The sequence below is a fragment of the Trachemys scripta genome, chromosome 3, assembly GCF_013100865.1.
Source record: "Trachemys scripta elegans isolate TJP31775 chromosome 3, CAS_Tse_1.0, whole genome shotgun sequence".
In the NCBI taxonomy this organism is placed as follows: Eukaryota; Metazoa; Chordata; order Testudines; family Emydidae; genus Trachemys; species Trachemys scripta.
The window spans coordinates 162,288,131-162,313,051 of record NC_048300.1 but is presented as its reverse complement, the minus strand read 5'-3'; the positions used below and the strand labels follow the sequence as shown (position 1 = coordinate 162,313,051).

Below are 24,921 nucleotides of genomic sequence, written 5' to 3'. Positions count from 1 at the left end.
CCTAGTACTGATCCCTGTTCAACCCCATTAGAAACACTGCCATTCAATCATAATTCCCCATCTTTTTGAGATCTGTCAGTTAGCCAAGTCTTAACCCAGTTAACATCTGCTCAATTGACATTGTATAATTTTAACTTTTTAATCAGAATGCCATGTGGGCTTTTTTATTTAATGTATTAGATCTATCCAGTTACCTTTTATCAACCAAACTTTTAATCTTATCAAGGAATGAAATCATATTTGTTTGACAAGTTCTGTTTTCCATAAACTATGTTGACTGGCTTTAATTTTATTCTTATCTTTTAATTCTTTATTAATTGATTCCCATAACAAATTGTGAAACTGCAAGACTATAGAGTGGCACCCTTAACAATTTACTAATTTCATTGTGCATCTAAATAAAGTTGCAGGAATACTTAGGGAATACTGCAAACATTGAGGTTGTTTTGCTGATTGTCTACAAACAAATTGTCAAGGATTTTTATTTTCCTTTATTATTACAACAATTTTTTTTTAGAGTGTGACTTTGACAACTTCACCATTCTTTCAAACAGCTTCTTACTTATTCTCTGCATTAATTTGTTATGCATCTAGACTGTAAGGAATGTCTGCAAAGCATCATGTTATTTTACTTGTCCTATTCTTAGTGTGGACCAGATCTTATTGGAAACAGTGGCTCATGGACTATCTCATAGTCATCATCATGCCAACCTCCCCTATCATTCATGAACACATTTCCCTGTGCAAACTACTACCGTTGGTTATATGGGAAAATTAGGAAAGCACATTTACATTTTCTCATGAGAAAATGTCTTAATGATAGTCATGTTTTGTGCATTTTGAAAAAAAATGTTAATTGCATTCTGTACTAAAGCTCTTCTTTCCATTTCCCCCTCTTAATGATTGTTTCACTGAACTGGGAACAAGGAGGAGAGCAAGACTATTAATTAAGCTTCTTAACTGTCTCAGAGCCCCAGTGTACTGAATTTCCCATGATAAATGTGCCCTTCTTCCACTCTGCCCACCTACATCATCAGATGAAGGCTGATGTGAGAGAGCATACACACACAAAACAACCAATCACATCAAACCCATGTTAATGAAAGTCTTAAAATGTGTGTGTGGGGTCCCTTAAAAGGTGGGGTACCACATAATTGCAATTTACTCCTGCTGTTACTATCAGTTTTTGGTGCTAGTACTCTGCCCCAAAATCCAGTAGAGGTAAGGGCAATAAGTATTTAAAGATCTTTGGAGGGTGGCTGTATCATTCCAAGAGGGAGTTATTTAAAACAAATATCAATAATGTCTTCACTCCACCACGCATATTAATGTTTTTCTTCATGTAATGTATTATAGTAGGTGGGAGGACACAGAATTTTGCAAACTATTTAAAGTAAAAAGAAAAATAACCAGAACTGTCTTTGCAGCTTGCAAGATTTGGACTACAATGTTTCATGGTGGAAATTAACATGATATTTTAATTTATATTTTAATTTACATCTTTATATTCCAACCTAAACTGATATGGCAGCAAATGAAATCTTTAGTCAAGCTTTACTGAGTCAAGGTTTTCACCTTCAATAGAGAGTATAACATTCCAATATCAAAATCAGTGTACCCATTCAATGATAAAAAAACAAATTTGGCCTAGAAGAAAATTTTTCCTCTAATCTGCAACTGAAGTGTTCATAACAAATCAACTTTATTCTCTAGGATACAGGTACCTACTGATTTGTGACAATTATGCACTGCTGACTCTTAAATTTATGTAATGGCTCCAATTTTTTCTTAGCATGGAGTTTTTCTGGAAGGATGTGTTAAAAATTTTAAAGAAGACTGGGAGCATTCCTGTTCCCAATGAACTGAAAGGAATAGCCAATTAAAAGCTCTTTTGTTACAAGATTGTCAGATGAAAAGTCACAGGGTTGTAAACAACACAACAATTTTGCTCACTTTAGCTTGTATAGTCCCATGGATAAAATATTAGATTGGGAGTGATCTCTGACCTTCTGTGTTGACCTAGAACAAGTCAAGATCCCTCTGTGCCTCTGTTCATCCACCTAAACTTTGTCTTGTCTATTTAAATTACAAACTGTTCAGAACAGGGATTAACTCTTACTATGTGTTGGAACTGTCTACCACAATGATATGCTGAACTTGATTGGGGCTTCAAGGTAGTACCGTAATACAATTAAGAAAAAGAAAAATCCATGCAATAGTAAAAGGATTTAGTATGGTACGTTGTGCTAACACCTTGCTAGGAAATGGTATGTTCTGAATATAAAAAGCTGCCCTGTCTTTTTAGAGCTGCTCATTTTACTTATAGTGACACCGGCTTTCCCCCAAACATTAAAAGTTAATAGCTGGAAAGATGCATTTTTTGTACAAAATATATTTGCAGTAACACTTTATCTGGTTTGTCCAGAGCTGTGGGGTTAAAAGTCTGAGAGAAACCAATGCCGGAGGATTTTGAATTAAACTGTTACTTGAATTAAATGGTACATTAGCAAAGGAGTAAACACACATGGAGACACAAAAGCAAATTCAAAGTATGTCTATTATTGGCTGCATTTTTTACAGTTGTTCCCCAAATACATACACAAAACTATCTGTCAATCTACAATGCATATCTATAAACGCCATAAGTTTTGGCTAAAATTGCCTCAGTAGTTTCCATTAATCTAAGAAATGATAGTGATAATATTATGATATTGACACAGTGGCATAATCCCCCTGTTTGATCTCTATTCTAACTTAGCTATATGTATGATATTTCAAACCAGAGAGGAATATGTTAATTTTCCATGTCTGACAGTCACTCACTGTTTATATTTGAATTAAAGATGTAGTGAGCCATTGATACCTGATTCATATTCTGACAGTCTTCTCTTCTGTACAAAAAAATAGTTGGAAGACTAGAATCGGGGTAGATGGGCAATATATGGGTATCGGTGCCTCTTCATAAATTAATCTTGTTTGAATAGGACCCAAACATGCATGTGCACATGCAATATTACCATTCAATAGAAAGAATTTTACAAACACAGGGCTAAATTGGGGAAACCTCACACCCTTTGGTGTGTGAATTAGACTATTTGCATAAGTAAATACTTTTCAACATGTGTAAACATCACAAAATTTAGCCTAAATGAGTACAGTGGGATTCTGTTCATCTGAGTGCATTCAGTTTCCAGATCAATTCCTTTTGCAACTATTTCAGAGCTTGCTTTATTAACTACTGTTACGTTATTGACATGAACTGTGACCGTATAGATCATTGTTGCAACCAAGGTCCTATGGTTGCACCAAATCTTGTACAAAGAAGTTCAAGTAAGGTGTCTACGAAAAGGTGGTAATTTGCTGGTTATGATCATGCTGTCTGTTTGTGTGTATCTTTTTGTATTTGAAGTTATGAATATTGGCTATGTTCTTGTATCTCAATGAGTTTGATTCTAAGTAGCACCAGTGAAGCATTTGAACAGTTTATGGAGAAGGAACTCTTCAGATTAAGTGCCCAATCAAGAAACACTTAACTGACAATGGACCTTGGGAGACTCCAATCCACATATGAGAAGCCTTCCTGGGAAAGTTCAAGTTAGCATGCCAGCAATGACTGCTCTGCCTGTAAAGAACTGAGTCATGCATAGACACGTGACTTGCCCATGTGACTCCAAACTTCATCTTGCTGATGTGATTTTCCACAGTAAGAACAAAAGAAGCAGAGGCCGCGTGGCAGAGAATATAAACGACCCTGGAAACCCCTCCATCTTGTCTTCAATCCTGCTTCTTACCTCTGGAGGAACTTTGCTACACTGAAGCTCTGAAACAAAGGACTGAATGACCCATCCAAGCTGTGGATGTACTCCAGAGATTTGATTTGGGCCTGCAGTTTATTCCATCACTGCTACAAACCTGAACCAAGAACTCTGCCATTGCTGTATGTAATTGATTACTTTGACCAATTTTAACTCTTATCTATATTTCTTTCCTTTTATGAATAAACAATAAACCTTTAGATTTTAGATTCTAAAGGATCGGCAACAGCGTGATTTGTGGGTAAATTCTGACTTGTATATTGACCTGGATCTTGGGCTTGGTCCTTTAGGTTTGGGAGAACCCTTTTTCTTTTACTGGGATATTGGTTTTCATAACGATTCATTCCCATAAGGAGTGGCTGCTGGTGGTGATACTGGGAAACTGGAGTGTCTGAAGGAATTGCTTGTATGACTTCTTGTTAGCCAGTGGGGTAAAACCAAAGTCTTCTCGGTTTGGCTAGTTTGGTGTGCCTTAATAATGAAGGAACCCCAGCCTTGGGCTGTCACTGCCCTGCTCTAAGCAATTTTTCCTGAATTGATACTCTCAGTAGTGTCCCGCCAAAGGCTGATTTGTTACTACATACATGACATTTTGATTCATTTACATAAAATTGATTCATTTAATAAATCTATTATTTTTGTAAACTTAAATATTGTAAGGGACGGAATTGTGCAAAGTGAAAAAAAGGAGAAAAAGAATACACAAAGACTCTTTTTGCATCTCATGTACAGGTTCCAGGCACAATAAATGTTCTTGCGGTCAGGAGCCATATGGACTGTTCCCAGACACTGATGCTTTTGTCCCAGACACTGCAGGAAGACAAGACAAGACAAGACAAGACAAGATACCAGGATCGTGGTTTAACTAGGCCACAGTTTTATTAAGTAATACTTCTGGAAACTAAAAAAAACCAAAACATTTATTCATGTCTGAGTATCGGTGACATAGCAGAATTTTCAGGAGCCGTCACAATCCATCACTAACTTTGAGCACTCAGCAGCTGATCTTCACTGATCTGAGGCACACCATCCATCCAACTCCTCACTGGTCATCTACAATTATGACTCACCACCATTCCTTCAATAATAACTTTCTTCAGATTATTTCCACTTCTATGCCTAATGTGACCAAAGTACATACGTTTGTGTCTATTGATTTCTGCTTAGGGTTGGCTTCTCTCCAATCATATTTCCATCAGGAGCAGATCTGGCTCCCACCCTGGTTGCTAGGCAACCCAGCAAGCTCAGCTGTGCCGAAAGACCCTTCTGCAAATGGTCCGGCTTCCTGATTGGGCAGGAGAACCTGCAGCCTGCTACTTGAGCCGTGAAGCGGCAGCAGTGGAGAGGTGGTTTAACATGTACCACACCTGTGCCTTCCCTGCTCCTGCCTCTAGCCCTTGTTCCAGACTTTCATTCTGCCCTCTCTGATCTAGTCTATGGCTCCCTGTCCTGTTCCCTATCCTGACTCTGGTTCCAACCTTTGACTGATTCTGGCTTCATCCTCACCGTGGTATCTGACTATTGGATTTACACTACTCCCAATTGCCATGGCAACTGCCAGACAAGGTCCTGCTCCACCCACTATGTAGATCACCAAGGCCTGGCAGCTTGCAATTTTTAACATAGGCATTCATCTTTTTTTCACTATCCAGGAGATATGCAAGAGTCTTCACCAGCAACACATTCCAATAGCTTCAATTTTCTTCTTGTCAGCAGCATTAACTTCTCACAATTCACATGCATAAACTGCTATTGAAAAAAATAGGGTTTTCTCCAGTTCCCTCATTTTACATTTCTAGATGCTATGGTTTCCCCACCACACACTTTCTTTATCAAGGCCATAGCTGAACAAACCATACTTAGCTTTTTTCTGGTTTCTTTGGAACAGCCACCTTGGTTGGATATATGCGATCCAAGATAATTAATTTCATCTATTATCTCTACAGCTTGTCTGTTAATCATGATGTTTGCATCCTGTTTTTCTTAGTTGTATCAAAGTACATGCATTTTCTTTTTTGTTGCATTCAGAAATAGTCCATATTACTCACTAACTGTTTTTACAGGCTCCAACATTTGTTGTACTGCACCAATGGCTATAGGAAAGAGTGTCATGCCATTGGCATGTCTGCGGTAGGTTAAGAAGTGTCCACCAATTGAAATCTTAGTTCCTTCCACTTGGTCAAAACCTTCCAAGTGTTGTCTCTTAACAAACTCTGTGCACACATTAAAGAGGCTTGGGGACAAAATACACCCTTGTCTCACACTCTGCCCTGTGGAAAACCACTTGCTGTCACCTACTGTGAATTATCCAGCAACAACTCATCCAGTGCAGGTCATACTTCCTATTATAATCCATTCCACCTGACAGAGGACTGCCAACTACCATTGCTGGGACCCACCGCCTCTCCTCATATAATAGTTAAGGAAGCTAATCTAGAGAAGGTTGTTTCCTTGTTATTCCAGAAATTAGGAGCTCTAACCCTATTCCCCACCTTCTTTAGGAGATGCCTTCTCCCAATCTGTTCCAATTCCAGTTTATCAGGGGACTGGACACACACCCCTGGTGATGAGTACCTGCACTGGGCACCTGCCAAGATTCGACAAAATTAATGTTACAACTTAACCTAGCAACCGCGTCCCCGGGCTGTTGAGACAACCGTAACAAACCCAAACCTTGCCTGGGACAATTCCTTCCAGTCCAAAAAGGCAGCTATCACAATGACCACAGTAAACCACCAAAACCTCATCCTACTCTAATCCTAAGGGGGGAGATTTCCTTCCTGAAGCCCCATATTAAAGGGGAAGGACTTATAAACCCTCCCCTTTGGGAACAGAAGCCAATAGGCTTAAGATGTACCTTACTGTCCAACCAAACAATTAATATTTATATTTTATCAATAATGCTCACACAGACAGAGATATACTGCATATATTAATAGTCATACATAAAGTAGTGAATGTATTCATATACAAAATATATTTAGAGCATTATGTAAAGACTCTCTCCTTAACTTAGTAGTTAGCAAGTGTTTATCAGTAATGAACTAAAACAAAGTAATGAACTAAACAACTTACAAATAGATACACACATATGATCTAGTCACACTGGTATTTCATTTCATAGAAACTTCCAGGGGTAAATAATGTATTCCTTATTAAATGTAAGTCCCATTGAGAAGAGCTAGAAAGTCCCTCTTTGAAGCCTACATTAGGATATCAAGGGATTGCAATAGTAGCCGTTTTAATAAAATCAGCATATATAACCAGGTTTGACCACTAAAATGATATTTTATTTTTATTATCTCAATTAAAATGCCTTAATAGTTGTGATATCTTATTTGACTAAAATGTAATGCAAGGTGATTATTTAAATGGGGAAGATCTGGAGAAAACAAGGTTCCTCTTGTTGTCTGTTGCATAGCTTTGATATTGAGAAAGAAGATAATAGCAGCTAATGTTTTCATCTGAACAAGTATATAAAAGAAAGCGTACTTTTATTCCCTTTGCAGATTTGTTAAAATTGTACTGAATATAATTAAAGTGCAATGTATTCTTTGCTATCATGTAATACTGCTGATAGTTCACTTTCTCAAGGTTCTAAATCTATAAAAGAATTGAAGTAAATGAGACCTCAATTTTTTCTGCTCAATTCTCTTTGTTTTGTTAACTCATCTTTCCTCATCTGTTTTATCTTATCTACTTTGTCAACCTTTCTGGTTTTGTCTGACAACTAGACAGCAGGCTCTCTGGTGCAGGGATTGTCTTTGTTATTTGTCTGTACAATGTTTTCCTTGCCTGGGGTTCCTATGTGCTACTGTAATACAAATAAATAAATACTAAACAACAAGTGAATTGACTGGGGACAAAAATAAAGTAATAATATTCAGAGAGAAACACTATAGCATGGATGAACTGGTTTAGATAAAAAAAAACACACCCAAACCATCACCCCCAAGTTAAACCAAACCCTCCCTCTACCCCATTTTCATGTAGCTCTGCACTTCCATGATTCACCTGATCCCAGGCATATTAATAACTTTACTGAATTTTGCCATTTTGAAAATGCTGTACAAACATTTATCTAGTCTTCAAAACATCCTCTGAGATATGTATTATCTCCATTTTAGATAGAAAACGGGCACAGATAGGACCTTAATTTTGAAAAAATTCTCCCTTGAAGCTGCTAGGGCATCAAAACCAAGAGATTTGCAAAATCATGCATAGATTCAGATGTCTACCTAGTCAGAAATGAGAACCCTGTGAGGATCATCCATCACTAGCTGAAACCAATGAAAGATTAAATGACATGAGGTAGTTTTCAAAAAGGAGACAGTGAGGCTGCAGGCAGTAAAAGGCTAGACTGAATAAAACACAGAATGTTGAGTCCAGCACAGAGGCACAACAAGGGATGGGGACCAGGAGACCTGTGGGCCCCTGACGAGAACTGAGTGGCATAACAGTGGAGCCCCTTCCTATGTGCCAAGTCACAATGCCACTCAATCAAATTTGGCCTGGCCACCACTCTGTCATGACAGAGAGACAATCAGTCCAAATTTTAGTGACGTTGTGACCCTGTGTATCTCTTTCCCCTCCCCGGACATATAGTTCTGCGGTTCTTCCAACACCCATAGGCACTTCCTGGAAAGAAGTGAGGCAGGGGGCACTGGGAACCCCCAGGCCCCAGGAGAGTGGGAGGATAGGATCTAGGCTTTTTGTGAATCTTGGCATCTGGAGCTCCCAGAAGTGGCCCCTGGTGAGGATGGTGCTCTTCAGCCTGACTGCCTCTTCGGGTAAAAGCTTGAGCTGGGTGTAGGGGAAGGAGACTGCAGTGGGGAGAGCTCAGAGCTGAGTGTGAGCCACTGAGGGAGAAGAGTGTGGGGCTGGGACAGCAGGAGGGGCGTGTGTGTGTAGTTTGGTGTAGGGGGGAGAACATGGGTCTGGGTGAAGAGGAAGCATGAAAGAATTCAGAATTGGATCTGGGGAAGACTGGGAGTGGATGTGGGGTGTGTGTAGGGCTGGATACAGGGGGACAAAGCTTGAGGCTCAGTGCAGGGAAGTGGAGGGAGAGCCCTAGACCACCTCCGTAGGAGAATTCTAGTTACAACCATGTTCTAGGACAAAATAGATGTGAGAGATGATTAAATTTATCAAACAGACAGTTGAGTAATGAGAGACATTGTGTTCTAGAATTAAGATGAGGAATTGACAGATACAGATAAATGTGTGTTTCATGGAGGAATGAAGGAGAAAAAAAATCAGTAACAAATTGGGGATCTACAAGAACAGAGAGAGTGGAAAACTGATTGTTCAGAACTAGATTCCAATTTTTAAAGGTATTTAGATCCTTAAAGATTAAATCAATTGGTATTAGGCACCTAGTGACTTTTGAAAATCCCACTAAGCATCTGCCTGCATCTTTAGACACCTGCATAAATTTAAAAATCTGGTCCCTAAAGTCTTTCAATAAAAGAGAGCTTGAGAGATGGAGAAAGTGAGGAAGACGATGAAGGGACACTTGAGAGAGTAAGAGAGGAAATGTGTGTAAGAGAGTAGTTCATAAGAAGGAAGAGAGAGAAATAAAGCAAAAATGTATTTTCCAAGTGATGTAATTCTGGGAGATGCATCTAAACAAGAAGCCTACAAACCTAGATTTTTATCTTAAATTGTGTTTTTGTTCACCAGCCAGTTAGAAGCATCATCATGTGTACCTGGTAAATAGATTTTCCTCAGGCATTTTTTCAGCACCCCTCTGCATAGCCTCGCAGATAAAGAAAGCTTGCTTTCCAGACTTTCACTTTAAAATGTCTTGTAATGTATACTGTGCTAAAATGCCATACATTACATGCTCTGGGGAGATGCAAGATATCTTTGTCTGTGCTCCCCCCTTAACACAGGTGCCACACAAGAACGTCCCTTGTGAAGCATACTGTTCCAAAAGGAAGAGGAAAAGTGGAGGAAAATATTTAAATATCTATGCACACTGGGGCAGAATTAAGGTTGAACATTTAATCTTAGCCATTGAATCTTTGTGATTTTTGTTAACCTTATTGGACCACTGTTATATTTATTTATTTTTGCTTTATATTTACATAGCCCCCCCCCCTTTTTTTTTTTTAAAGAAAGCATTAAATAGAAAATATATTTATTTGGTGTATGCAGTCTGGTCAAGACAAGCCGCAGTGTTCTTATCAACAATGTTCAAGGCATGAAGACCTTCGGGAAGTTGGGCCATTTTGCAGTCCTCAATAATGTGTGTCATGGTTTGTGGCTGCTCACATTGACATAGTGGACTGTTTCTAAAACACCACCGAAATTCGTCTGCAGCATAAATTCCATATCCAGTACGAAACCAATTGAGAAGGCTCCATTGCCTTTGTGGTAAATCAAACCTGGGTTGATGTTGAGTGTGGTACAAGACAATTATTTGTCATTTTCTCTCCGGACCATGAAGTTCGCTATGCATCCTCTACTGTAAATCCCTCACCTGGTAAACTTATCCACAATGGATGCCATGAGCACAGACAACCATGTGGTGAATTAAACAAGTCTTTAATTAATGGTAGATGTGGCATACCATGTAATTTCATCATGAGCTTTGCTACACTTTCCTCTCTGCGAACACAGGGTGGAGCAATATTGCAATATTAAATAATAGAAAAGCAAAAGGACAAAGGGAAAGATCTTGACTATTCAGCTTTTGTGCACTAATAGGTGTGGGAGTTTGTAAAAGCTTTTATCTTGAGCTATTTGTCTTGAGTCCCTAGAAACTCCTGTTTACTGGACTTAGCCTTTAAAACTTTGGACCACCCTGAAATTTTGGGGGGATGCTGTGTGTCAACCTTAAAAGTTCTTAACATGAAAGATAATTGACCGTTTAATTTCAAAATTAACTTGAACTTTATATCTTAATGACATCAGGAAAGCAAGCCAAGCTTGTCAATTTTATCATTTTGAAATGATTCAAATACAAATGTTGAGATCAGAATCTATGGGGAAAAGTGTGTTTGTGCATGCACACACACAAATACACATGCACACATCCCACCGCTGAAATGCAGCCACTTCTGGGATGGAAGTGCACACAGTAGTACTGCATAACATTTTAGGATAAAAAATAAAATAGTATCTGCAGCTGAAACTGTATTTCCAACTTTGTTCAAGAGCTGGGTCCTGGTAATAATCCTCCTGCTGCTTGCAGGAATATGCTATGCTAAGGAATAAAACTGTGTAGGAGGAAACCTTTCACTTTAATCTTTGTTTATTCTGAATGGAGGGAACTTTTTTCATCTACAGCTTCCACTATTCTTCATATTATAGTTTCCAAATGAATCATGCTTCCTAGTATTTCTCTTTTGACACCTTAAAATTATTCATGTTCAGAAGTGAGTGATTCTAAAATTTCTGTATCTTACCCATTCCCAATAACTGCTCAAAGGTTTCTCCATTCTACATCTTTCTGATGTCCTGTCTTTCGTCTTTAATACGTTAATTGAATTTTCCCCACAGTTTATTCTTCACAACACTACTCTGCAGTGCTTTTAGTATCTCTTTTTCCTGATAAATCTGTAAAACCTTTGTTTAATCCTGGGAATCGTAAGGGATTTAACATCCTCTTCTTTTCAGTACTTCCTGATAACTGTAGTGGCATACCATGGCTTCCCCCTCAAGCCATGCTTTTCAAATTTAGCTACTGGCCTGAGAGCAATGTTTGTTTTTTTTTCAAAGACAAAAATCCACTGAATTTATATGACTTGTCTCTTCGACCTGCAAATACTTCAAAATCTTTCCTACAATATTATTACTTAAACTTTTGACTCATCAGAGGGAATTTCTATTTAGGAAAAATGGTTTTGTTATAAAAATTCATACATCTTGGTTTTCAGCTTGTGGTTTCTTTTCCAAACAGAATTTTGGAATTAAAATAAATTATTGTTCAGAGCTATCTGACTGATTTATTCTGTCAATACTAAATGTAGTGGAATTTGGGACTGAAATAATCTTCTTTTTTTTGTATATGTTCACTTTAGATATATTTCTGCTAAAACAGATTGTTTTATTCTAACTCTCCATTCCCTTATATACATATACACATAAGAATTCTGTCATGATTGAATGTCTGCAAATAAAAATGATCCATTTTGTATATGAATTATATTTGCATAGATGTATTTTACTTAGAGGTGAAATACAGTTTTGAATTCTTCTGTTACTAATATTAGATTATTATGAAATCATGATTTTCTTTTTTTAAGCCTACAAGACTATGATTTAAAAGAAATAGACCCTGCATCTGAAATGAGCTTTACTGGATAAAGCTAATGTAGTAAATAATATAATTGAAATAAGATTAAAATTTCTATAATCTCTACAATTCTGTCAGTAAGGTAAAATCCAATTTTGGTCTGACTGAGATCAGTGGGAATTTTGTCACTGAATTCAGTGGGATCATATGGGCTGATTATTGCACTGATTTAGGACTCAATCCTCTAAATCCTTTATGTACTTAACTCCCATTGAACAGGAACTCCATATCCAGAAAGCTTGAAATTAGGGTTGCCAACTTTCGAATGACACAAAACCAAACACCTTAGCCCTGCCCCTTCCCCGAGGCCCTGCCCCTTCCCCGCCCCTTCCCTGAAGCCCCGCCCTCCGCTCACTACATTCCCACTCCCTTGGTGGCTCGCTCTCCCTCACCCTCACTCACTTTCACTGGGCTGGGGCGAGGGCTTGGGCTGTGGGAGGGCTCTGGCTGGGGGTATGGCTTCTCTGGTGGGGCCAAGGATGGGGGGTTTGGGGTGCAGGAGGGGGCTCCAGGATGGGGGGTGGGGACAAGGGATTCAGAATACGGGAGTGGACTGAGGGTTGAGGCAGGGGGTTGGGGTGCAGGGGGAGTGAGGGCTCTGGGCTGGGGGTGTGGGCTCTGGGGTACAAGAGGGGGCACCAAGTTGGGGGGGGCTCAGGGCTGGGGGGAGGAATTGGAGTTCAGGGTTGGGGTGAGGGATTACCTCAGGCAGCTACCGGTCAGCGGTGCAGCAGGCCTAAGGCAGGCTGCCTGCCTGTCCTGACACTGTGTTGTGCGTGCCCTGGAAGCGGCCAGCAGGTCCAACACTGGTAGGCAGGGAGTCAGGATGCACCATGCGCTACTCTTGCTCACCCCTGTCACTGGTTCCTGCCCAATGGGAGTGTGGAGCCTGTGCTTGGGGCGGGGGCAGCGCACGGAGCCCCATGCCCACCCTCCCACCCCCGCCTAGGAGCCGGACCTGCTGGCCACTTCCGGAGTGTAGCGCGGTATCAGGACAGGTAGGGACTAGCCTGCCTTAGCGCCGCAGCACCGCCAACTGGACCTTTAATGGCCCGGTTGACGATGCGGACCTGAGCCGACAGTGTCCCTTTTTGATCATGTTTTCCAGTCGAAAACCATACATGTGGTCACCTTATTTGCAGTATAAGGCATAACATTTCACATGAGAAACTTCCCACAGGTTTATATATGGCCTATGCAAAGCCATTCCATTTGATGACATTGAAAACAACACATTAAAGCCAGTGCAAACACAATTGCTAGCACCTGAATAATTGCTAAAAATTCAACTTGTGTAATATGATGGGTTTGCTGAGGGATCAATTTTCAGCCTGTTTGAATATCAGGCCACTTATTTAGGTGCCTTTACGTGGAGTTCTGTTCCAAACTTCAGGCACCAGAATTTGAAAATTTGGGGCCTCATTTGCAGTTGCGCCAAATCCCAACTCCTCTTTTAAAAGTCAGGCCACTTGGAGTAAGCACCTTACGAGATGAATGCAGCCAAGTAATGGAAACCAAACAGAACTGTCTTCATGCCTCTAAATACTTTCACTTGAACATATTGACAGTGGTTGTGAAAACAACTGCTAGGTACAGCCATAGACGTGCTCAGATCTTATGTGTTTTCTTTTTTTTTTTAAAGTTCTCCCTTTAGATGGCTGATCTGTCTTATTCTGTTCCTTTTTCTAAATGTGTTAAATACACAGAAGGAGGAAAGATATATAACTAGAGTGATAACACTAAATTTACTGGAGTTGCTGATGTTTTAAAGAGTTGATTATATCGGTCCTCTTAATAGTCACGAGTGTTACATTTTTAGGGCTTTCCTGATACTTGTATTAGCCTTTAAAGCATAAAGCTTTTCATACAAGTTCTGAAACTAGTGTGATGGGGATATATTTGACCTTTGTGGGTCCCTTCTGGTAGCCTTGAGGCCCAACTTCACCCCATTATGAATGCAAAAATAAATTACAATGATGAACTTTTCTATAAATAAAATAAAATAAAAAAAAAATCACACCATGCTTTTAGAAATCTTAAAAGAGAAACACTCTGATGCAGAAACTACAGAACCCAAACCACCAAAAAAGAAAATCAACCTTATCCTGGTGGCATCTGACTCAGAGAATGAAAATGAAGATGCGTCAGCCACACGGCTTTGGATCGTTATCAAGCAGAACCCATCATCAGCATGGAAGCATATCCTCTGCAGGGCCGTCCTTAGGCATACGCAGCATACGTGGCTGCATAGGGCACCCGAAAATTTTTAGATGCACAATCTGAGTATTCATCTTTAGCCTTAAATGCTTGGATGTTCAGACATATAGTTTTTTAAATAAATCCTTCTAAAGACCACCCTTATCTAAATACACATGCGAGCCTGGGCTGCCATCAGGCATAGGGGCACCAATTTAATAATACTGCCATGGTCCCCATAAATGCTAAGCATTGCTCTGGTCCTCTGGAATGGTGGTTGAAGCATGAAGTGATATATGAATCTTTAGCGGATCTGACACATAAATCTCTTGCAACACCAGCTACAACAGTGCCAAGCTAACGCCTGTTCACACTTTCAGTGACATTGTAATCAAGAAGCGAGCAACATTATCTCCTGCAAATTGTAACTAACCTTGTTTGTCTGAGTGATTGGCTGACCAAGAAGTAGGACTGAGTGGACTTGTAGGCTCTAAAGTTTGACATAGTTTTATTTTTGAATGCAGGTTTTTTTTATGCATAATTCTACATTTGTAAGTTCGACTTTCATGATAAAGAGATTGCACTACAGTACTTGTATGAGGTGAATTGAAAAATACATTTTTTTTGTTTTTATAGTGCAAATATTTGTAATAAAAATAAATATAAAGTGAGCACTGTACACTTTGTATTCTGTGTTGTAATTGATATTAATATATTTGAAAATGTAGAAAACATCCACAAATATTTATAATAAATGGTATTCTATTGTTGTTTAACAGTGCAATTAATCACATGATTAATCACAATTATTTTTTAATCACATGATTAATTGTGATAATTTTTTTAATCGCTTGACAGCCCTACTAATTATATTTTCTTACATTTGAACACTGTATTTTGTCTGTGCCACTTGTATGCGTAAACCTATGCAAAATATTAGTAATGATATCAATCATGAAGAGAACAGGTAAACAGTGTTCCATCACATGGAACTATACTTTAACTGTTGGAAAATGCTGACTTTATAATGATAACCACTGTAACAGCACTACACGTACTACTAACTGACATTTATCTACCATGTGTTTACTAAAATTGTCATTATTTCTTTGAAGTCATAATAGCATGAAATGCAATTCATTGGTCATGTCAGCAGAATAATGTGATGCATAGTCTCTACTGTAACTTGACATCAAAATGACAAATGCATCTTATTGAAAGAAAATTGCAGCCTAAAGCTGAAGAATCTGGAATAAAAAAGTAACTTCCCAAAATATGGACTCATTTAAAACTTTGCTTTCTATTTTATGATGTTGGTTCACTTTACTTAAAAATATTGTTGCATGGTAAAGAAAATCCCAACATCTTTTGTTCAAACTGTGAATGTATTACTGGGTACCTTATTAAACATGCCTGATCTCTACTGGCCCAAAGGTCAAAAGGGCAAACATTTTCAGAAATAATCACCGTACCATAGTACAAAACAAAACAAAAAAGCTTTATGTATCAAACATACTTGAGCACAACCTGCTAATACATATTGTGACAAACCAGCACACAAAGGATGCACTCTGCCCCTCTACCCTCTGATGTACTACTAAGATCTGAGTCCACAATCCCTTTGTAAATGCAAAGAAATGTGGGCACAAATTACACCCACAAACAGGAAGCCTGGGTCGCCTTCTTACTCTGTAAGAGACAACAATTCCCAAAGTGTTGCCACAGGTATCTCCTATTCTACAGATGGGGAAAAGGGCAATTTCAGTCATGTTAGTAATTTCTGATGTCATTGTGTGGCAAATGCTGACATTTTAAAGAGATCACTATATATCATCCTATTCCTTTGCTAAATATATGAGCAAGCTTTCTAAAGAAGAGTGTGACACCACTCAAATATTGATGGATTACACTAAATGCAGTGCACTGTCTCATTTTAAATTCCATTTAATAATATGGTAACATTATTTTAATAATCTGATACTAATGTCAGTACATCAAGAAACAAGCTATTCTATTAGCATATTTTAAAGCAAGGCATGGAGCCTTCATTAGCTCCTGAATGTAAAAATAAAAATTCACACCACTACCACAAACCCATAGAAATTGCCATATTGGATAAGACCTGAGGTCCACATAGTCCAGTATGCTGCCTCTGACAGTGGTTAGTACCAGATGTTTCTGACAAAGGTGTAACAACATAGCAGTAGATGGATGTGGGAGAATCTGTCCCCCACAGTATTCAGGGATTGGCTTAATCCCTGAAGCATGAGTTTTAATATCCCTTCCAAATTTTTGTTATCACGTATTATGATAACTCTGAATATTCTTGCTGCCCAGAAATGTCCAATCCCTTATGAATCTTGCTAATTTCTTGTCTCCAATGACTTTCAATGGCAATAAATTTCTCAGGCTAACTATACATTGTGTGTAAAAGTATTTCCTTTTATTAACACAAATGGAAGCTCGCTATGGGTATATTGCATGAACATTACATACATATCCTGTTCTAACCTCTTTCTTATCCAAGTCCCCAGTCCTACTAACACATAAGTGAGTACCTTTATGCACATAAACAGACCCATTGAAGTCAATGGGACTGTTTACATGTGTAAAGTTATTCATGAGCATGTTTGCAGGATCAGAGCCTATGATTGCAACTAACCTAACCGAATAATTAAATGCCTTATCCACTGAATTGCACCTCAAGGAAGGCAGTGTGTAACATGTAGCTGATATCTTTCTACAGTATGTGTTTCAAAAGACAAGACCAGGTCATATAAGAAGGGTAAATAACAGTGATTGAGCAGACTAGTATGATAGAGTAATCAGACAAGATGGCGGGTGTGTGTGTGCGGGGGGGGGCGGTAAGGGGGGGAATGACGACCACAAGATGCTATCTCTGTGTGTGTAAGGTAATACAAATAATACATTATTCTATACTCTGAGTAAATATAAGAACATGTAATTAAACACTACTGTGAAGCAAATTTAATGTTGTGTCATTATTTTTGTTACAAGGGGTTTGGGAACTCACAACTTAATTAAATATTACTGGGGATCAGAATCATGATGTCACAAAAATCCAGATAAGCACTAGACTAAAGGGGGGGGGGGTGTTATTCTTTGGATTCTTTCTTTCCAGACCCCAGAGGCCTCTTCAAATAGGTACAAATCCGAGTATTGAACTAACACTCTATATGGGAAAATTAAGACTAAAAAGGTAATTCTGTTTTGCCCCTTTATTCTCCAGTTATATATAATGTATTCTGCCTACAGTAAATCCATTTACACTTTGGTACCATTCCAAGGCCTATTAAGTCAATCAGAGCCTTACCATTGATTTCAAAGTGTCTTGGATCAACCCTTTTATGAGGTTACATTTAGGAATAACTAGCCAAGCAATCAAGCAAAGCAATTAAACACATGCATAACTTGAGTAGTCCTATTGACGTCAATTCCTAAGTGAAGTGTGTGCTTAAATACTTTGCTAGAATAATGCCTAAGAATGCAATATTGTGGATGTAGATATGCCACGGTGTATACTTAGACTAGCTCACATTGCTCTATCTACAGCTAAGACATCAATAACTTGGTTTCCACTTGAGAAGAAATTTTTGGAAATCTCTCCAGGTAGTAGAAACAGTAATATTCCTATTTTAAGACCCAAAGCTTTAATTCTCTAATCTTTATCAAATAATTTATAAAAGAAAATGTATATGGAGAATAAACATGGATATATGATATATGGAAAAAATCTAGAGGCTGCTGATTTTGGAGAAGAGGTGGTACCTCCCCTATATGTTTCTATTAAAGATTGTCACTGCAAACTGATATTTTAAGAAGCGTATCTCCCTCTTCAATATTTTTCCTCAATGATTCTTATCAGGGGAACTATTGGGGGAAGGGGAAAGAAGTACTTTTCTCCAAATCTCTTTGAAATGTCAGAAGTAGCCAAGTGGTGGTTGTGCATTGTAATAGAATGACTATGGTGGATGGCAACAGAGGGTCCTGTGGCATCTTTAAGACTAACAGAAGTATTGGGAGCATAAGCTTTCAGGGGTAAGAATCTCACTTCTTCTTGCAGCTGAAGAAGTGAGGTTCTTACCCACGAAAGCTTATGCTCCCAATACTTCTGTTAGTCTTAAAGGTGCCACAGGACCCTCTGTTGCTTTTTACAGATTCAGACTAACACGGCTACCCCTCTGATATGGTGGATGGGTTGGTTGGGTTTTTCCTGAGACATTCACAGCCAGTTTTTGAAGAGTGTGGCTCATTCCAGATGAGAACTCCTTTTCATCATTATTTGTTGAGACAGAAGTTGAGGTATGTTCTTCCTGCCTTGGGAAGAGTGTGAAACTATACCAGCAACACTGGAAACAGGAATGGGACTGCCTCTGTACCCTCTTTCAGTAATAAACAAGTTATTTTGTTAAACTGAGTTTCTGTTTCTGCCATTATTCATGGGATCTCAGCCTGGCTGTTCTAAATCAGCAGCGAGATGACCAGACGATCACACAATAATATCCCTGATTCAATTTCTGAAATAACTGGATCCAGATGGCTCCGACACCCTTTGGTTGTTATATTAAGCCTCACAGTGACAGTGGTCGACATACTGAGGAATGCTAAATTCATTTTTCAGCTCTTGGTAACAGCCATGTTCTCTAACTGGAAAGAAATATTAACAAACAGTACACAACTGTTCTACTCCTTTAAATTGCAGTGGGTGAGGTGGCAGAGATAATTTTCATCCCACGCTAGAGGCAGAGCCCTCAAACTGGTAGGATTTTGGTAAACTTAAAAGCCCTGGATAGATTGAGAGCGTGATATTTTTATCTTTGACAATGCTGAGTGATTTGCCATTCTATCCAGTGCTTGCATACTTCACAGCAGGCCATATTCATACTTCACAGCAGGCCATTTTCTCTGTGATGTTTATTACCCACATCTGGCACGCTGCACCAGGTCAACTGAGATTGTTATTTATAGGTTCTTTTCCTAATATAATGAGCAAAACAAATTAAATCAACAATAATTTGCATATTTTAAAAACTATGTTAACATTCTGTGAAAGTTTGAATTATCTTTGTTTTGAAAGTTAGTTTTCTAAGTAGATAGATTGTGATTTATATCTGAGATTTCTCCCTCTCTGCCTTTCTTAACCAGCCGTAAACTTGTCACTTCATCTTAAATGCCTTCATGTGAACATCTCCAATGGAGAGACATTGCTTCTCTTGGGCAAGAAAAGCCTAGAACTCCCTTGTCTTCCAGATGAGCAATAGTGAAATCACACTTCACTGTGCTATATCTCCACACTCTCAAAGGCTGTAAATCTGCTCATTATAATCTATGAAACATCACGAAAGGATTTTTTTAAATTCTATAAAAAGTATTCCTACTGGGTCCTTAAGGCATTTGGGATTGGGATTTTCAAAGGAGATTAAAGGAAATGAAGTGCCCTACTCTCATGGGATCTGAATGAGCTCTGAGCACTTAGAACTGTTGGGCTCCTTGCAAATGCTTACCACATACAGTAACTATAAAGTGACATAATGCTGTATAAATTGTTGTAATTGCTTACTCCACCTCTGCTGAAATTCCCACACGTACCTTCATCTCTTTTCATCTTGCCTGTTTCCACTCTCCATTTGACTCCCACATTTTCCTTTCTCAAGATTCTAAGATGTGCAGAATAGTATTTTTACCTTCTCATGACATGCAAAGATGAATGTTCAAATCATCCATTAAGTCATGAATTTTCCCAAACAACTCTGCTGAGTGCAATATCTGAGTAGTTTACTCCATATGCTTTATATCATGAAAACAAGCTCAAACTCAAAATTCACCAACAATCGCAGCTTCAAACTCTTTGCAGATATGGAAACAGAGCAATAATTTTGCACAAAATTTCAGTGGGCAAATCAGTTAAGGACAGAGGGAACTAGTAGCAGAATCCATTAAAATTACTCAGTCTGTTAAAATAATTACTTTACATATATAGGTGTAGTGTTCAGCCTGAACATTTCCCCTTTTATTTGTCATTTGTTCTTCTATCAGGCTTTGAAAGGTTGCTTGAACATAAGAACTAGGAAAGATTCCACTTCCAACTGCTATTGGTTCATCCTTGGTGGTAGAAAGAGAAACTCCTTTTAAAGCAACGATGACTTTGTAAAGTAATGCAAGGTCGTAGTCCCAATCTTGTCACTTGCAATATCTTCTGCTACTACCTAGAACACTAGAGGTGGCTTCAGCCTGATTCCAAGAAACCTTCCTGTCCCACAGATTATTTTTAGAAGAAGAAACATGATGTTTCTTTGTTCTGACCATGCAGAAAGAAAGAAAAGAAGCAATCACATGTGGTTTAATTAGGCCAAAACTTTTACAACTTATTTGGGAACACTCAGAAATAAATTGTACAGTGTAGGTCATCATTCTTTCCTTAATTGTTTCCTCCTGTTTGGGAGGGCTACCATCAGCCTTCCCCTTTCTAATCTGACCCCATCTCATTACTGGCACCCTGATGCCCTCCCCTTATATGAGAATTGAGGGTGTCTTAAAGAAGTGTGTGTGTGTGGGGGGGGGGTTCCCCAGTGTAGTAGATGTTAGCTTCTGTAGCACTGGGTCTGTTTTAAGACTGTTCCCAATAAATGTGCTTGTCCTGATGTTTCTTTTTCAAACATAATATTCCATTGCTGAGTCTGCTCACTTTTATGCAGAGAAAAAAAAAACTTTGAAACTAATGCAAGTCCCAAGGTAGAGTAAGGGATATTACAAAAAATCAAACTTGCTTTCCCCCATCCGACCTTTTTTCATTCTAAATAATTTAATCAGATGAAAGCTGTTATTTTTTTATTGCTAATTAATTTACCCGCTGTGTAATGTTGCCACAACTATTTCAAAGACTTTCCCTTCCTGAACAGACTTCAGTGGGGATGGTAAAGGAAACAAGGTTTGTCCTTTAAAAGGAAATGTGCACAAGTGGGGGGAACTTTAGAACAGAATCTAACAACCCCAACATTTTAAGAATCTAAATGGAGATGATGCATTATGAACAACTGAACCAAAGAGGAGCCTTTCTGAGATCGTGCACTACGAGTTAGAGGTGTATCTTTTCACAGCTCATATCGGACCAGGCTCAAGCAATCCCAGAATTAAACAGTAGATAGAGGGAGAGACAAAATTTGACCAGGATCCAAAGGTTTTAAATATAAAACTATAAAAATAACTACAAAAAGCTTTAAAAGGGCTTACTTTTTCAGTGTATATTTCATACCTAAGCATCTATATAAAGAGACCATTAAGTTTCCACAGTAAAATACTCAAAAGTCTGGAAATGGCTACATGCAAACCAGCTGGAAATAGCTGGATGAACTCAGGCCCCTTGTGCATATGCATTAGAACATGGTCTTTAATCATGGTTGCATATTAAATTTAAAAAAATTGTGTTGGCCATTAGAAGATCAACATTTGCCAACAGATGTGTTGCCACCATTATTTCCTGTTCAAAGATTATGAGGAAAAGTGATACAATTGCATACTATTGGCATATGACAAGTTTTGAATGGGGACCACTTTATAATGCAATGCAGTTTTTTTCTACAACTGGGATAGAGATTACTTTTTACATTCTTACAATATTTTAACTTATTTCAGTGGAACAGTTGCTAGGGCAACAATCAGTCTCAACTGTACATTATTTATTTCTAATTTGTTTTGTACTTCTCACTACTAACCTACATCCCATAAAACTGCAATACTATACACTAAAAAAAATCAATTACTACCAATTATATAAATTATTTCATTTCTTGCGGTAAAGCCAAATGACTAAATTTCATATATTAAAATGTGCCCATAAATTAACACCGTAATTAATACTTTGTAAACACTTGCACATAAACTACAGCTCACTTGTATTCATTTTCAGCTGATAGGAAAAATGAAGGTATAGACCCACACAGCTGTGCTTTCCTAGATGGATTGATGAAAAAAAAATTTTTTTTTAAATGCATTTATTGTATAAAAATAACAACACAGCTGTAAGGTTTAATGCACTTTGGCCCACAGAAATAAATGACTCTTCGAAAAACTAGCATGGAAACATACTAATTAGCAGGACAAAAATAGATAAGCTACATGTGAAATCTAGAATTTTTATGACTGCACTAAAACAACACACTTTCCTATTATCCATCATGAATACTGAATAAAAGGTACAAAAGTTAGATGAAGCTGCAGTAAGTACTGCTGCTTGGGTACCAGATGGAAATGGAAGGAAAATTATGGAGCTAGAACTGTAGGCAGTGTGAAGGTGTAGAACACTGTACAAATCTTTCCTCTTATCTTATTTCCATGCTTGTAAGGTTTGGAGTGGATGGGTTTGTCCTGCTGCAGCCTTAACGGTCTCTAAAACTAATTTTTGCTAACACATTTTCTAGGTATTTTTATACAGCTTTAGTGTTCTTCCATGGATAGCCCCTAGGCTCAGGAAGTGGATAAGTTTAACCCATGTGGGAATCAGAGGGAGAAACAGCTTCCCCTGAATTTACTAACATCTCTAAACAGGGTTAGAGGCTATGCTGTGCCTCAGTAAATTCTCTGTATGTAATGTTTTCTCCACATCTAAAGTTACTGAAAATACATATAGGATGAGCAACCCACCATATTTAGCAGTAAGAACATAATCTGACAGCTGGATGGAACTTCTGTGAAGAAGTCTGTGTCATCACTCACTTTCTGAAGCACTTTGTAACTTCACAGTGGAGATCCAGAAATTGGTTACAGCCAAGAGCAGTTGTAGCAGCAGGGTGGGCATGCCTGTATGATACCAGCAGATCTGCTGATTGCACTCCTCCCACCCACAGTAATATGAAGCATACCTTTCAACCTTCAAACATGCTTGCTGATGTGAGACATCTGCAAATGTGACAAATGTCATCTTGGTGAATAACAGGAATTGAAGCAATGATCTGCAGAGCTAAAATGCACAAATGTCCCATGTTTTCTCATTTTTAAGCCTCCCCGAGCAGTGAGTGATGACATTCATGCTACGGCAGAATTGTTCTTGTGTCATCAAATTGTAGTTTTCTGGGCTTGCTTTCGTGTACATTTTAAGCATAATGGGAAATAGGTTATAAAAAAACTCCATAGCAAATTCTACTGATGTACAATGAATTTTCTAGGAATCATCCCACAAGGAGCAAGAATGTAGCCAATGGATAGGTCCCAGAGAGTTTGAGATTTCTTGCAAAATGATACAATGAAAAGTGAGAAAAATCCAGTAGAAAAAATTGCCAGCCAGGTTGATGGTTAAACTTCTGTTATTCTTCTTATATCAATTCATTTTTCAAACCATCACCATGGAACACACAAATAGTGCTCAAAGGTCACATTCTCTGGTTTGTTTTTTGCCACTTCAATTACCTTTTTACCAAATAAGGGTTTAATGTGCCTGATAAAATTGAACTGTGTAACACAACCTAAACTAAAATGCAGTGACCACTGTACTATAATATACTAATAATTAATGGAGATATCCCATCTCCTAGAACTGGAAGGGACCTTGAAAGGTCATTGCATCCAGCCCCCTGCCTTCACTAGCAGGACCAAGTACTGATTTTGCCCCAGATCCCCAAGTGGCCCCCTCAAGGATTGAACTCACAACCCTGGGTTTAGCAGGCCAATGCTCAAACCACTGAGCTATCCCTCCCCCCCACTAGCTCCACTAAAACCCAGTAGCTTGAAAAAAATGACTTTCCTTGATCTTAATGAGAGTCTTTTTCTCTATGTGCCCTTAAAAAATCAATTTCTTGCCTGCCTGTTCCTCTGAACATTTTTCTCCTCACCACTTTGTTTCTTTCTGCTCAGCTCCTCTTCTGAGCCTACTCCTCCCACTTCATCCCTAGGTCTGTTTTCTGAGGTGGAGGCAGTTGCTACTTTCAGTACCTGCTTTGGATAGAGACAGTGAAGAAGCAGTAGGAGGAGGAGGGAATGGGACACAGAAAGCACACCTATGGTGGAGTGTAGAAGGAGAGAAGCCTTGGGGATGAAGAAGCAGCGAATACCATGGAAGAGAAAAGAAGCAGTGTGAGAAGGCTGGGGACCAACTCGCTAAGCAGCAGTTCTGCAGAAAAGGACCTGGGGATTACAGTGGACAAGAAGCTGGATATGAGTCAGCAGTGTGCCCTTGTTGCCAAGAAGGCTGTATTAGTAGGAGCATTGCCAGCAGATCGAGAGAAGTGATTATTCCCCTCTATTAGGCACTGGTGAGGCCACACCTGGAGTAGTGTGTCCAGTTTTGGTCCTCCCACTACAGAAGGGATGTGGACAAATTGGAGACAGTCCAATGGAGGGCAAGGAAAATGGTTAGAGGGCTGGGGCACATGACTTACAAGGAGAGGTTGAGGAAACTGGGGTTATTTAGTCTGCAGAAGAGAAGAGTGAGGGGGGATTTGATAGCAGCCTTCAGCTGCCTGAAGGGGGGTTCCAAAGAGAATGGAGCAAGGCTGTTCTCAGTGGTGGCGGATGACAGAACAAGAAACAATGGTCTCAAGTTGCAGTGGGGGAGGTCTAGGTTGGATATTAGGAAAAACTTTTTCACTAGGAGGG

The 24,921-nt window shown here is 38.8% G+C and overlaps 1 protein-coding gene across 1 annotated transcript in view; it reads right to left on the bottom strand.

Annotated features, from left to right (window-relative positions):
* Positions 1-24,921, bottom strand: part of LOC117875514 (CUB and sushi domain-containing protein 1-like) — a 1,845,931-nt gene that overhangs the window by 736,671 nt on the left and 1,084,339 nt on the right. The gene's annotated exons all lie outside the window — the stretch shown is intronic.